Genomic DNA, 15,993 nt, shown 5'->3' with positions numbered 1-15,993 from the left:
CACCAACCTCTCATTCTCTGGATGGCATGGAGGAATAATCTACAAACTGGTGGGATGTACCCAAGCCCTGCATTTATAGGGCAGGTGTGGCTGCCCAGAACTTACATTACATACTGACTACAGAACAGTTCACCTAAAAGCCTCCTGCACTGATTTAAACTTGTCTATTTTACAATGCCATATAAATGTGGATTGTTTCTTCTAACCCATTGCCTTGTGATGCTGAAACTACATATGCATTTCTGATTGACATGGGCCATGTACTGTAGAATGTAGCCATACTTTTTGTGGTCTCAGTAACTTTACCAAATCATAGAAAAGCATGCATTTCTTTAACTGTCATGCAATCAGTACTTTAAAAGGTTTATTTCAAAGTGCTGTCGGGCTGAAGGCGACAATGACACTGTTCATTTTGTATGTTTAGTCATGTTAATATACTACTTCACAGCCTGCCATACATTCACTTCTGCCATTTTATCTCTAGTGGATGTGATTGGTTTGGGCAGAAATTTGATAAATGGACAAACTGATGAAGCACTTTGTTTGATCAACAGTGGAAGAAAAGTTGGGCCAAATGCTAAGTTTAATTTTTCCTGATCCCATCTACACAAACATGGATGTATTGATAGCAGTGCTGACTCCACACTGAGTGTCTTCCCACAACAGGATAAATCTAGAGGCTGTGTGAAGGTTGCCAGCTCCTGCTACCAAACATCCCCTCCTTGTCATCAATCAAGCTTCCTCTCTCTTCTTTCAATCATCCTCATTCTATTTCATCTCCTCCCCCTTCTGGTCAGCGTCCTCCCTTTTGAATAGTTGCCCCCTGCCCTCCCCTCCTCACCACACACCCCAAGCTTATATCTAAGGCTAGCTGCTAGTTATTTCTGACTTCTGAAATTTGTTGTGCTTTGACATTGCCTTATATAGGCAGGAGGGTGTTATGGTCACATTTGATGTTTTGCATTGCTTAATGTTCAGTAAACCTTTGAATTGTTTGTTATAACAATAGTGACTACTTTGCGGCAACAAAGAAATTACGCTTCTCTGCCTTAACTGGGTCCTTGAGAAGCTATTCAGCAGAGCGTTTTGAGTCGATAAGTAGATTATTGGAATGATGCTGGTGGGGATGTATTAGAAATCTTGTGAGGCCTGCTGTGGCAAATTTACTAGGCACACTGGGGATAAAATCAATCACTCACCTTGATCTTGACACTACTGCTATTATAGTTCCTGTGGAAGTTATTCAGAGTACTGTCTAGTCTGGGTTTATGGGCTCAATTTCAGTCACTATGGCCTGTTACAGACTGCCAAAATAAAGGTGCTTCGGGTCTCTTTGGAGGTATGCTATTTAAATGATGCATGGGTCCTAAGAGTCCGGAGGTCGCGGCAAAGCCACACTCCATTCCTAAGCACTGGAGTGCAGCTTTGGTGCAGCTTCCAGATTCTTAGGGTGCATGCATCATCTAAACAGCATACGTCCAAAGAGACCCGAAGCAACTTTATTTTGGCAGTCTGTAACAGGCCAAAGTCTGAAAAGGTGGGCAAGGTGATTGCAGCAGCTGTCCTATATTCTTGCTCATCTTGGCAATTGACAGCTGCTGGGGTTTGACTGGGTGGCCATTGCCTTTTACAAGAGGGAGAGGTCACAACCTCCTTGAGATGATTACACATTTGGGTCCTCTCTGGGCACACAGGAGATTTTAGCAACTATTAGCCAGACACTAACATTCTCTTTTTGGTCATGGCTTCAACAAAGTAGAGTTGGCATAACTCCACATGCTTTTAGATGAAACAGTCTAGCTAGATTCATTTTAGTCTATATTTATATTTGGTCTTGAAACTGAAATTAATTTTGGTTACCATAATAGATAACCTTTTTTAAGATAAAGATGATATGGCACAGTAATCTCTCATGATTCTATGAAATAGCACCTGGATAGGCATACTATAGAACAAATTAAAGTATTAAAACATCTGGGGAAAGTATTTCAGCCTACTGAGATGTGATCTGCTCAGGAAGTTTATATGATAGAAAAAAACTATGACAACTATTAGAAACATATTCTGTTACTTTTAAATGAAGGGGCACACATTCATTCATGCAACATTTGAAGTTTTCAAAGCTAAGATACAAATTTTGGCTGATGCTAATTTAAACCCATTAGAGTGTGCAATCAAAGTTCCTGAGACAATTTTTTTCAGTACACAGCTGCATTTCGAATGCTGCTCTGAGACATGAAGCTGGTGTTACTTCTGTTCATACACAGGCTTGGCTAAGGACATTCACATACTGGTTGCAGCAGCACTTCATTACAATGATTTGCTTCCGTTAGTTAAAACAGATTTACATACCAGCGGCTGGTTGTAATCTGTTATTTAAGGCTAAATATGATGGGTTTTTCACCTCAGGAACTAGTAATATTCACCTCACCGAAAGAAATATTGAAATAATGACTGCTGGATATTGAATACCAAAATAACTTATTTATAGAATGAAAACCAAAATTACTTATTTATAGAATGAAAACTGAGCTCTTGGTTGAGTCAAAGCTCATCAAGTTTTTCTGATTCCAAATCCCTTTATTTACATCGTTTAACTTACCAAAAAGACTGTTTGTATTTGTTTTCGTATAAGTATACTTTAGAAATAAGATTGTTTTAGTATTAATAAACTTTTATGATAGATTATATCAGTAAGTATGTATTGTATATGTTATAATTGCAGTGATCACTGGCTCAATACCAACTTGCCTTCAAGAGTTCAACACATGTTTAACATGCACAATTTTAATCCATTTCAGCTCTGATAACACAGACAGTGATAAGGAATACTCTTCCACATGCAGGACTCTCAACAAATAGATTCAGAGGCAAATTGAACACTGTGAATTAACAGCACATGGTTTTAGAGAAGTTAGCTAGAACACTGAAGACCTAAAAAGAGTGAGACTACAGGAAGCAGAGTAGACAAAATTTAGCCTAGATCAAACTTTGGTCCTTCAAAAGTTTTGGGCTTCAGCTCCCATACTGTTTGATGACTGGCAATGTTGGCTGGGGCTCCTGGGATCTGAAGTCCAAACAAATGGAGGACCAAAGGTTGGGAACCACTGGATCTCGTGCCTTTTAGGGTATTTAGGCCTGACTCTACCAAAAAGCGAGCTAATAGCAAGGACCAAAGTACACATTATGCCGAATTCTATGTAATTTTAAATGAAAAACAGCTGCTAGGGGCTGTAATCAAGAAAGAATTAAGAAACCTTCCACATCTGCTCTTTCCTTGCTGGCAATTTCTACAAATTCTCTATTTACTCCTATGGAAAAGTAAAGCAGCTTAAGGATCATTCTGAGAAGGAAAAAGTCAAGAGAAAAATGATTAATTCTTCTGTTGGCTGGCTCATGCCCACAGTCTCCACTCCTGATCTCATTTCTCCAGAAGCTGATTTTCATTACTTGTCTTTTTGGAAAGACAAATATTAGGTGTAATTCTGGATACTATGCAGTTTCACGATATGTAAAATATTACACTAAACAAGCAACAGAAGCAAAAATTAGGGTTCATCCAATGGACTCCAAAGAAGAGACAAGAGACATATCTTAAGAACATCAAAAAGGTGGTTGTTTTATTAGTAGAAAAGCCTTCTACAACAGCAAGGCATTAATTTCAAATGAAAGGCCTAATAATCTCTGCTTTTCAGCATCAAGTGAACACAAAAGAAGAAGAGCAAGAGTTCTTCTTTTATTTAAATAATGTTGATATGATGAAATATTAGTAACCTACTGATGCACCATTTAGAATAAGAATGTTGCTGTGATACATAACTTGCAGTCAAATTTCATAATCATAATCAGCATCATTTATATCCTACCTTTTGCCCAAGACTGGAACTGAGGTGGTTTCACACATTTTAAAAATTATAATTAAAAACATACAAAACATCAACATCAAAACATATCTGAACTATTAACCACGTTCAAAAGACTTCTTTAAAAATTAAAGTTTACACAATTTAAAGCAATGCAACTATTAACAATCTTTTCCTTAAAAACCTTCTATTCTGAAAGCCTATCTAAATAAATAAATAAAAATCTTTGTCTGCTGATGGTAGGGTAGCAATGAGAAGGCCATTTTACCCACTGCAAGAAAAGACTTCCAAAATCTAGGGGCTAACAGGTCCTAATACTCTATGTAAAACAGCATGCTTGGTGAACTTACAGTGTGCTGGTGGCTGCAGCTGGATGAGGCCGAATTGTTTAATTCGTAATTGATCAAAGCTCAGCACTAGCCAAACATCAGTCAATCACTTCAGTTTCATTCACATGTGGTTGTGAAAATATACATTATATCAACTGTTTAACTGGCTAACTGCCTATACAATCGGCCCTTCTTTATACATGGATTTTTTTATACACGGATTCAAGCATCCACAGTTTGGAAATGTTCAAAAAAAGTATAAATTTCAAATATCAAACCTTGATTTTCCATTTTTTATACAGGACACACCATTTTGCTCTGTCATTATATTTAATGGGACTTGAACATCCACTTAGACACGAGGGGTCTTGGAACCAAACCCCAGCGTATAACATGGGTCCACTGTATTTAATTACTTGCTATGTATATTATGCACAGTTGTTTTAAAACGTCCCACAATGGGATCATCTAATTATTTTTAAATTGGTAGGAATGAACTCTAGGTGTCGGCAGGATTTTTTCTCTGCCTTGGAAGCAAACAAAATTGTAAGTGGTCTCTTGCAAGAAGTGTATTACTAATAAGCAATACTAATAAATGCTCTGAAAGAGAAAGTAGCCATAATTCATAGGCTTCAGAAAGCTGTTGTTCATATACTTTCTATACACAACTATCTTCAAAATTATAAACCGCAAGATTTGTGAAATGTGTTTATGTTTCAAGCTATTTTGAAAGTGTTACAACACAGCCCTATGCACAACTACTCAGTATAGAATTTAAGCCTTAGGTCCATCAGTGGACATCTGCTGACAGAACAGCTTATCAGCAAAATCAGGAATGCAATGATCTCTTCTCCCCACTACAAACCTGCATGCACCCAGAAAACCTGCTCCAATAGATTGTAAAACATTCCAAAACTGTTTTTTGAGTGATGCTGAAGGGAAAGGCAAAGAAAGTTCTGTCATCCTAGTGCTGTAGCACCAGCGCACTATTGGATTACAACAGGAGTGTATAAAATCTGGCATGCTATTAGTATCAAGTTGAAAAAATGCAGTCACTTTTCCCCTCACCAAACTTACTTGTGTCAGTTTATACAATCATAAAAGGCAAACATTTGCACACAACATTTCACAGCATTTACTTCAAACTACATAGTTACCATCTGTCCACATTATATCCTGAAGACATCATGTAATTAGTCTTGGTACACTGTAGTCAATTATTTCTAGCTATTTTAGACAGCATCCAGGAATAACTAAGAATAAAGTAACTAACCCTTAATAAACTGAGCAACCAAGAGATAAAATATAACAAGCACTAGTACTATCATCTTGCTGGGCAACTCACTACAAACAAAGCTGCTGTATAGGCGCCAGATCCCATCTGATCTTGGAAGCTAAGTAGGGTCAGCTCTGGTTAGTATTTGGATAAGAGACCATCAATGAATACCAGGTGTTGTAGGCTGTATTTCAGAGGAAAGGAACTGGAAAAAACTGGCAAAAACACCTCTGAGCATTTCTTGCCTAGGAAAGCCCTACAAAATTCATGGGGTCACTGTAAGTCAACAGGCAACTTGAAAGCATATGCACACACCCATTAACAAACATATCTAAATTACCAATAATAATAATAATAATAATAATTATTATTATTATTTTAGAAGCCAATTATTCAAGCTAGCACTGGACATGGCATCACAGCTCACAAAGTACAGTGCACCCGCATCATATGCGGCTTTCAGCATATGCTGAAAGCTGCGCAGGGAGAAGGGAAGGTGCATCCCATAAGGAATATTGGGACGTGCACCCATGGTGTGTGCGTGCCGCCTCGCTGCCACACGCACAAGCCCCATTCATTTAAATGGGGCTTGAGCATAGGGGGAATTCCATTTATGCGGGGGGGGGGGGGGTCCAGAACGGATCCCCCGCATAAAGGAAGGACAGACTGTATGTGACACACCTCCAATCATATTCTGGGTCTATTTTAGACTTAAAACTATAGAAGAATGGGTTCAAAATTTTTCAGGCTCTACCTGGCACTTCATCCAGCACAATTTCCAAACTTTGTCAAGACTGAAAGAATACTGTAAAGGCAAAGGTAAAGGTATTCCCCATTGACAAGGATGTCGAGTCATCATCATCATCCTCAAGCTTTATAGAACATTAATGCAGCATTAGAAAAATTCCACACTATACAAAATTCTTCTCTATAAATCATTAAACAGCCAGACTGAATATAATTTAGCTTGTAAGAACATCACTTGCTCCATGTCTAGACCCTGAATCTGATCATCTCAAACTTTGAAACATAATAATTGTTACAAGGGCTCTCTCCTGTTCCCAAGTTTACTGTTTCAGCACACAATTCATTAGGAAAGTAACCATACTAGTCCATCAACTCCTTGTGCAGCAAGTATAGTTCCAGAATGAATGGTAACTGTAGGTCCTGTGGAAAGTACTGTACAGTCCGCCCTTGCTTTACATGGGGGATCCGTTCCGGATTCCCCCGTGTAAAGCAAATACCGCACATGCTCAAGCCCCATTTAACTGAATGGGGCTTGTGTATGAGGCGGCGCAGTGGTGCGCACACACCACAGCCGTGCGCCATATGACGCAGGTGCACTGTATATACTCACGTATAAGTCTAGAAATTTTAGTCAAAAAATTGACCCCAAAAACCTGGGTTGACTTATCCATGGGTCAATGTATATAAGTACGTGTATACAAGTATATATGCAGGTAAGTACTGTACATTAACTCTTATTTTCTAAAAATATCATCCCATCCTCTGAGCAGAGAAGCAAAAGGCAAGAGCTTTCCCTATCCTGGGAGCATCTAAACGAAGCACTGACCCCCTCTACTATCTCATCCATCCAGCCTTTATGGTGAACACAAACATTTATGCCTTCCAAAATTTTGTAAATTCTTTGGTTCATTGTTTACATCCTTTGTTACAAGCCCCTAAGTTTTACCCTCAACTTATCCACAGCTCATATCAAAATCCATAATTTTGACTCCAAAACCTGTATTCAACTTATACATGACATCAACTTCTAGTCAAGTATATATGGTAAATCCAAAAAATTAGTAGGATTCTCTACTGTTTTCAGATTTTCCCTGAAGGACCCTTTCTGTCTAGTTCACAGGCTGTTTTTGAAGCCTCTGGATTCATCTTAGACCCCCTGAGCCCCCCAGTCAAATAATACTAATTTGGGGGCAAAAAGGTTCTCTTGGTTCTCCAAGAGGAGTGATTCCAAAGGGATCATAGCCTACAAAGCTCCACAGCTCCTGCCCCAAAATGTAAACTGAAGGTGATTTTCCAATAATTTCCAGTTAATTTTTTTCTTCATTTCCAGCACATTCCTGGACCTCATGAAGCTGCTGATCACACTGTAGTTATATACACTGCATTGCAGCCTAAAGTGATATGGCATGACTCCTACAGCTACTTGCCTAGGTGAACCACTAAGTGAAGATATTAAACAACTTGCAATCAAAAACTTTCAGAGCACTTTCCATTCTTATAAGTAATAAAGATTTTAAAATCATTTTAAGCCAAGTATTGAACCTGACAGTTGACATGTTTGAGCAGTCCGATCAAATATTGGACCTAGACTTGCATTAGTTACTCACCCCTACTTTAGGAAGAAACTCAGTGCTACAGAACACACTTTGCTTGCAGAAGGTATAAGTTGCAGTCTCTAGTATTTTCATTTAACAAGAAAGGTAGCAGATAATGTGAAAGACCCTTTTCTGACTGAAGTCCTGGCAATCACAGTAGACAGTAGTGGACTAGATGAACAAATAGTCTGTCCTGGGATAACAACAGCTTCCTGTATGCTGAATGTTGGAAAGTCAGATTAATCAGCTGTCATCATCTTCAGTTATCTGAATGAAAAATACTAAAGTAAGGGAAAGGGCAAATAGAGATCTATTATAATATACCCATGACAATGTATTAAGCAGCATAGCATTTTTTTCTTAACATTTTAAATTTTAAATCTCACATTCAAATACATGGGCACAATACCTTAAGGATTAAGAAATGGCTTTGGTGATGACTCCCAGCACTCTAGTAAAGCTAGCATAATATGAAGATTTCAGTAAGAGTTGAACCTTCAATCCATATTCAAAGGGACCTGAACTTTGCTCAATAAATTCATGCGATTTCAGGCAACTGTGACATCTATACTACTTGTTTCGCTTTACCGTTTTGTTCTAACTGTGTGTGCTGCCTGCAAAAGTACATTCTATTTATGGGTAGTTCTATATTCCATCTGATGCTGCATCAGTTCAGCCGATACATCCTGTTCAAATGCATACAAAACCACAGAAGTGTAACCAGCAGGGTAATAATCAAGCGAAACTCTGTTGTATGCCTGTTAAGCAACATTTCTCAAATGTAACATGAAGAGACACTTCAGAGCACTACATTGTGTCAAATGATGGCATAGCTGTTCCAAGTGGAGTACTGAGAATATAGGACCCCTTCAATCATTTGACATCCAGCAGTTTTATATATATACTTGCACAGTTGGGTAGCAGATCTGTACATGTGCCCCTGCATGCACACACAACATTTTTTATTGTATTTGTACTCTATTTATTGTAACCCGCCCTGAATCCCATTGTGGGAGAAAGGCAGGATATAAATCCTTGAAATAAAATAAAAAATAAACATACCAGATGCCACAGAACATACATGTGATGAACATGTCATGAACACAGTAACCAGCCATGCATGTCTCACTGTATATGCAGCAGGAAGTGAGCCTGCAGTGCAGTGACACATAACAGTATTGTCATATTTCAAATGTGTCTGAACTAAAATAAATATTCCACTTCAAAGTGTTCACATTTTGTTCTGTTGACATGGATATTCTATACATGTCTATTCAGAAGTAAACTGAACAGTGTTAAATGGGGATTATTTCAAGATAAAAGGACATAGCATTGCATGTACCTCTGCTACTACATGCTGCTCTTGTGAGACCTTTTACACTGCCTCAAAAGAGAAGTATGTAAACCGCTTGGCAGATTGCTTGGGAGAAATTTCAAGACGTTACGCAGACAGAATTGCACAAATCCCTTCTGATTTGAATGCTGTGGTTGATACAGGTCCAGTGGATGTAACCTTGGCTCCTGCTTGTCCTGAGTTATTGGATACATTTTGTCTGTGCAGCCTGAGGATATGGGCAGCACCCTTGCAGAGATGAGAGCTACTACATGTGTACTGGACTGGGCCCTTCCTGGCTTATAAAAGCAGCCTGGGGGGAACTGGCTGCATGATTAAGGGCAATGATGCATCAAGCCAGAGTTCCATCCTGCCTAAAAGAGGATTTTAACCAAAACAAAAAACCCCTTTTGAACCCAACTTTATTTAAATAACAACCAGTCTTCAATATCCCTTTTTTGGGGAAGATTCCTGAGCTCGTGGTAACCTCCTAGTTCCAGGTGTTCTTGAATGAAATGGATTATTTAGAGCCATTTCAATCTGACTTCAGGCCTGGTTATGGGATGGAGTTAGCACTGGTCCCTTGACTTACACTGGAGACACAAACAATATGTCCCTGTTGTTTCTGTTGGACCTCTCAGTGGCTTTTGGTGGTGTCCTTCTCAGTCGCCTCTCTGGAATAGGAGGACTTAGGGACACTGTTTTACAGTGGTTTCAATCCTCCTTGAAGCAGAGAACTGAGAAGGTAGTGCTAGAGGATGGCTCACGGAGTCCCTTAGGCTGTTTAATATTTAACATGAAGCCACAGGAAGAGGTTATCCAGAGTAATACTCAACTTGATCTCTCTTTTCTAACTCTGAGGAAGCAGCTTTGGTGCTAAATCAGTGTAACTAATGGAATGGATGAGGACAAACAAATAGAAGCTTAATCCAGACATGACAGAGGGGCTTCTGATCTGAAAGACAGATTAAGGAGCAGGGTTCTGTCTGTGTTAAATGAGGTTATACTCCTCAAGAACCCTCAGATTCCAACGGGCATATTGCTGGAATCGGATTTGAGTTTGAATGCCCAGGTTTCAGTGGTGGCCAGAAATGTGTTTGCACTGCAGTGTAGTGTGCCAGTTATGTCTGTCTTAGATGTCAGATCTGGCTAAGTGCCACATGCCTTGACAACATTCTCTTTGGGTTACTTTAATACAGTGTATGTGTGGTTCTCTTTGGGGAAACTGTTTAAAAACTTCACCAAGTCTAAATGCCATGCCAGAGCGCTCAATGGGGCTGGGGTGTGTGTGTGTGATCTATATCCCTTGTAGAAACAGCTTCACTGGGAATGGTTCATTTCCATGAAGAATTCAAAGTGCTAGTTGTGTTTTTTAAACTCCTATCTAAAAAACTGTATCTCCCTACCTGAGCCTGCCTGAGCTTTAGGAGCTTTGAGAGAGGGCTTTTTCTTTGTCTCACCACCATCACAAACATATTTAATGCGATCACAGGAGAGAGAACCTTCTCAATTACTGTTTCCAGGTTGTAGAGGTTTATCAAACGGAGATTTTTAGAGCTTTTGCAGGTCAGTTCTGACGTGACTGCGCTTTCAACGATGCACATTCACGTCGTAACGTGAATGTGTTATCAGACACCATTCCTTTCTAGGAGAGCTCCTTGCGAGATGCTTCTGCAGTGATTCCAAAGTGACCCCTCATTTTGGTAAAACCGAAAAAAAGTGACTTCACAGAATTCACTTCCAGGCTCACTTCGATTGCACTGCGAATTGGTCTGGTGTGAAAACCACTCCAGTGTCACCCCGCTTGGCCCCCTGCGTCCTGCTCCGTCATTCCCCTCCTCCTCCTTCATGCCATCTTGCCCCCTCTGCCACCCTGCAACCCATCCCATCATTCACATCATTCCCTGCCTTCTCATGCATCCCAATCCTGGCCCCAGGGACCCCCTGCGACCTATCTCATCATCCCGTGCCTTCTCCTGCATCCCAATCCTCGCCCCAGGGACCCCCCAGCAAGCTATCCCATCATCCCGTGCCTTCTCCTGCATCCCGATCCTGGCCCCAGCAACCCCCAGCGACCTATCCCATCATCCCCTGACTTCTCCTGCATCCCGATCCTGGCCCAGGGACCCCCAGTGACCTATCCCATCATCCTCTGCCTTCTCCTGCATCCCAATCCTGGCCCCAGCAACCCCCAGCAACCTATCCCATCATCCCCTGACTGCTTCTTCACCCTGATGAAGGATGACAGCTAAGGAGGGGGGTAGGAAAGGAGGACAGCGTTCAGAGCCCCAATGAGCATGTGCAAGGGTGCCGATTCGAATCGCTGAACATAATGTGCACTCACTCCCCTTTGCTTGAATCCGCATCACGTGACTTGCTTGGAATAGAACTGACTTCGCTTCCCCCTCAATTCCGAAGGACAATGGAAAGGCAACCAGGTGTGGTAAAACATCATGTTTTAATGTAAATTTGCATTGCTAGACAGGGGTGACTCTGGATCTGGTGTGAAAAAACATCACACTTTGCATTGCTAGAACAGGAGTGACTGCGGATCTGAGCTGAGTTTCCCTTAATGAGCCGAGAGACACCAACTCAGTGCCAGAGTTTATTGCATGATCCTTTGGTGTGACTGCTGCCTGCACTGGCTCCCTGTATCTTGACTCCTTGTTGCCTTGACTCTTGACTTCGGAACGGACTGGACTATTGCTACCTTCTGGCTGGCCTCATCCTAGACTGGACTGACTATTGGACCTCTGTTAGCCTGACTTCGGCTTGGCTTTCCGTTTGCTTTTCCTGCAAGGTTTGTGGACTACTTCCAGCTTCATAGTTAACTGCCTTCCTTATTGGCGTGTGTCTGTGGGTGCTGGCCACAGTCTAGGACAGAAACTCTCCCCTGTGCCACCTGAGGTTGATTTGCTAATTGCTTCTCAGCAATTCTCTGGGATCTGCGTCTGCCAGCACTTTCAGCCCTGTGTTGTCTATAGGAGGGAACCTTCAAGCTTGGTTCCTCTCCAGAGTCACCACTAGGCTGCTGTACCACCAGAGGAATCCCACCAGCACTAAGACCTGGCTGAGCCTCCTCCTCTGGGGCTGGGAGATCAGGGCTGGATTCTGGCAGAGCAGGATTAACACCTTGTGTAGTCTCAATTACCTCTTGCACTGGAGCAGGATTAGCACCTGGTGTAGCCTCAATTACCTCTTGCTCGGGAAGAGCCCCATCCTCCTCCTCATCCTCTGAGACCTGCTCTTGGCTGGCCATGACAGATGCATTCTAAAAGCACCCTTCCAACACATGCTACTAGTTACCTTCTAAAACAGCAAGGATTTGCTACAGCTACCCCTGCTCAATACAGGTAGTAGAATGTGTAGAATGTAGTAGCTAGAGTTTCGGTTTAGGACTGGGAGGGGGTAAGGGGAGATTGGGTTTCAAATCTCCACTCTACCATGAAACCCGCTGGATGACTTTGGGTACACCACTCTCAGCAGAACCTGCCTCATGGAGTAGTCAGGATGATATTTTTTTTAAGACATAGTTTTAAAAAATTATATATGAGACTGATCTCCTTAGAGAAGAACTATGAAATAACAATGATACACAGATTCAAATAGCACAGTTATATTGAAGGGTGACCCAGCAGCCAGCCTTCAAGTATGGTACTTTAATGTTCTTTTTTTGGATCTGAATGTTTAAACTAAACTTTCCTTTCTGTTTTTTAAGCTTTCATTTATTGTTTATTATTAAGTGCAAAAGAAAAAAACATTTCAACAAAAGTTAAAAAGAAAATAGGCAAGATGAAATTACCTCAAATAACAGTCACTGTCACAATAAAGAGAGCTGAAAGGCATGTCTAAAACTGAAGAAATATGATAATTTATTTTAATGAACATTGATGTTTTTTATTTTATATATAAAAGTTAAAGTACAGTACTTACATTGACTCATGGATGAATCTACTCAGGTTTTTGGGGTCAATTTTTGACTAAAATTTCCAGACTTATACATGAGTATGCACTCACCTCTCCATTCTCGCAGACTTGAAGTCTGTGTCCCTTGTCCATTCGCGGAGGGCAAACGGAGGGGAATAAAGTGGAGCCGCACCCGTGCACAGCCCCATGTGCACACCACAGGGGTGCTCCATTATTTTCAATGGGACTCATATATTTGCAATGCACCATTTTCGGGGGGGGGGGGGATCTGGAACAGATCCTCGCAAATTGGGAGGGGCTACTGCATACAGTTATAATTAATCTAGAGACATTAAACAACCTCTCATAGCTACAGCTGACAAAGCCACAGCACTTTCAACAACTAATTGGTATTTAGCTAGATATTTATTATTATTATTATTATTAACCTTTATTTATAAAGCGCTGTAAATTTACACATATAATATAAATTTATATGACATCCTTTGCTGTTATGAAGGATGCAACAGTTACAACCAGATACCTGTTTGTGTGAACAAAGTACAGGGGACCCTTGGTATCTGCTGGGGTTCCAGGTCCCCCCAAGGATACTATGGATGCTCAAGTATCCATTATATATAATAGCATAGTAAAATGGTGTCCCTTCTATAAAATGGCAAAATAAAGGTTTGCTTTTTGCATTTTTTAAAAAATGTTAATATTTTCCAAATGTGGTTGGTTGAACCCATGCATGAAGAATCTGTGCATATGGAGGGCTGACTGTATCTTTACATCTTGCAATAATTTAGTTTCTAACAAGTACAATATTGGAATTTCTAAACTCTACGGACAGACTCATGTGTCAGATGAAGTGGCGCTACTGCACTGCAGGCATGTGAGGCTTATTGGATGGTATGTGAAATATTCTTAATTGCTATCTATGTTGTGTACACATTATCATAATTCAGTAATCTATAGTTCATGACCTCCAGTGTATGTATTGAGGATTTACACTTAATTTACACATTTAGACAGTCAAAAGAACAATGGTACTGGCTTCTAGTCACTCAGTGCTCTGTAACAAATATGAATCTGGGAGTGGGGAAGATATGATAAGCCATATTTAACCCTTGAAAACATCTATTGGTTTCCGCTCCTCCAAAATTACTAGCTCCCACAGGCAAGTTTTAGTGGAGGAAAATATCCAATTACCTGCATGCTTTCAAAAGATTTAAGAAATTGAATACACTTAACATATACTATTGTTGAGCATAAAATACAACTAGACAGTACTAAACCTCACATCCAGCCATCTAGTGATCAAATAACACCTGAAACTAAAACACTTTTTCAAAGCTATTTGGGAAAGTCTTCCAATGCTTCCAAACTAAAATCAGCTGAAAGATGTTTGGCCTCTGCCTCAGTAGCCACTAAGGAAGGGGGGTACACAGTTGCATAAAATCCTCTGGAAATTCCTTTTCCTGTTACTAGCAAAGTCGAAATAAACCACAGGGCAAAAAGAGCATGATGGAAGAGACCACTTCCTGTGCTCAAGCCATTTGAGTATGACCCTGCTGCCACTGGATAGTTTCCCATCTGGGAGCACATTCAGAACACTGATTAAAATGCTACCAGGGTGCACACAAGGAAAAGAAGAGCTCAACCATAAAAGCGTATAATTATAGATTAATGGAGCCCGGTTCAAATGTTCACAGATCCATGAGATTGGCTGTATAAATGGATGGACAGCTACTTTTAATTTCCTGTGCAAATGACCTTGTTGTAGTCTCAAGCCTCAGAAGCCCCCCCATGGCAGCCTGTCTGTTACTGCAGTTTCTGCTCCTGATGCTAGTTCACACATAATTCAATAATTAATTAACATAATTATTTCTCCGCCTTACTGAATACAGCAAATTATCCCACAGCACAGGAGAAACATCTAGCTGGCACAATAAAAGAGCTAGGATTTTAAAAAAACACATATGTCTACATTTTTCAATGAATAACACTTGAATTTAATTTCTTTAGATGCACTTAAAGCCTTTGACTGTTTTGAGTGTCAGTGACTCACCCACCCCATTACTATCAATGGTGGAGTGTGTCTGTGGCCACACTGATGTAGTCGCACACACATTGCTATGTACTCACTAAAATGGGGCACATTTTTTCTCATCCATGTGAGAATTCAGAACCAAACCCCTGCAAATGGGAAGGCCTGTACATTATGGACTTGTATCAGAAGAACAATTAGTAGAAATATTGGAAGAATACACACCCACACATTTCTTGAATAAATTTCAAATCCTCGTGTTTGCCTATGGGTTATATAGGACACAAGTCCATTCATTGCCTTACAGCTTTTGACACATATTCTCTAATAAAAGTAATCGATGGGGCTCTGAGATTTATAAAATGATTACTGAGATTAAATCTGTTGTTATTAACAGCTGTCGACTTAAGACTTATGGCGACCCTGTGAATGAGAGACCTCCAAGTCACTCTATCATCAATTGCCCTGCTCAGGTCTTGCAGACTCAAAGTGATGGCCTCTTTGATTGAATCTATCCATCTGGAATGTGATATCTCAGTTGATATTTGTGCCCCCTAAGACTACACAGAGTGGTTTGTCAGACAAATGTTAGAGAGGCCGTAACAACTTGGGCACATTAGAACATATGCAAGTCTGCTGCCCTAAAATAATTCCATTTTGGCTGGAGGTTCTTGATTGGATTAACAAAACAACTAATCAAAAATGTATACTTTCAAACCTCCTTACTGGTTTTATTAATTTATGATAAACAAAAATGTCCTATGTAGATAAACCTACCTTCCTATATGCAACAAATATAGAGATAGCAAAAACATGGAAGAACCTACATTTATCCATTTGTTGCTGATTAGACAGTATGGATTCTCACATTTTTTGAGAAACTGACAATCACGC

The 15,993-nt window shown here is 40.3% G+C and overlaps 1 protein-coding gene across 3 annotated transcripts in view; it reads right to left on the bottom strand.

Annotated features, from left to right (window-relative positions):
* Positions 1-15,993, bottom strand: part of LOC149314324 (uncharacterized) — a 105,019-nt gene that overhangs the window by 73,041 nt on the left and 15,985 nt on the right. Inside the window, exon 2 of one of the 3 annotated variants that reach the window (XM_089520855.1) lies at positions 7,823-8,091. The exons of 1 other annotated variant lie outside the window; for it this stretch is intronic. The gene's annotated coding sequence lies outside the window, so the exon portion shown is untranslated. The remainder of the gene's footprint in view (positions 1-7,822; positions 8,092-15,993) is intronic. One more of the 3 variants, XM_089520857.1, reaches the window with a different exon arrangement.

The sequence above is a fragment of the Sceloporus occidentalis genome, unplaced genomic scaffold (genome assembly GCF_023333645.1).
Source record: "Sceloporus occidentalis isolate IW3139 unplaced genomic scaffold, rSceOcc1.0.p SCAF_4, whole genome shotgun sequence".
Taxonomy (NCBI): domain Eukaryota; kingdom Metazoa; phylum Chordata; class Lepidosauria; order Squamata; family Phrynosomatidae; genus Sceloporus; species Sceloporus occidentalis.
The sequence above is the reverse complement of the archived record's forward strand: the minus strand, read 5'-3'. Positions and strand labels throughout refer to the sequence as shown.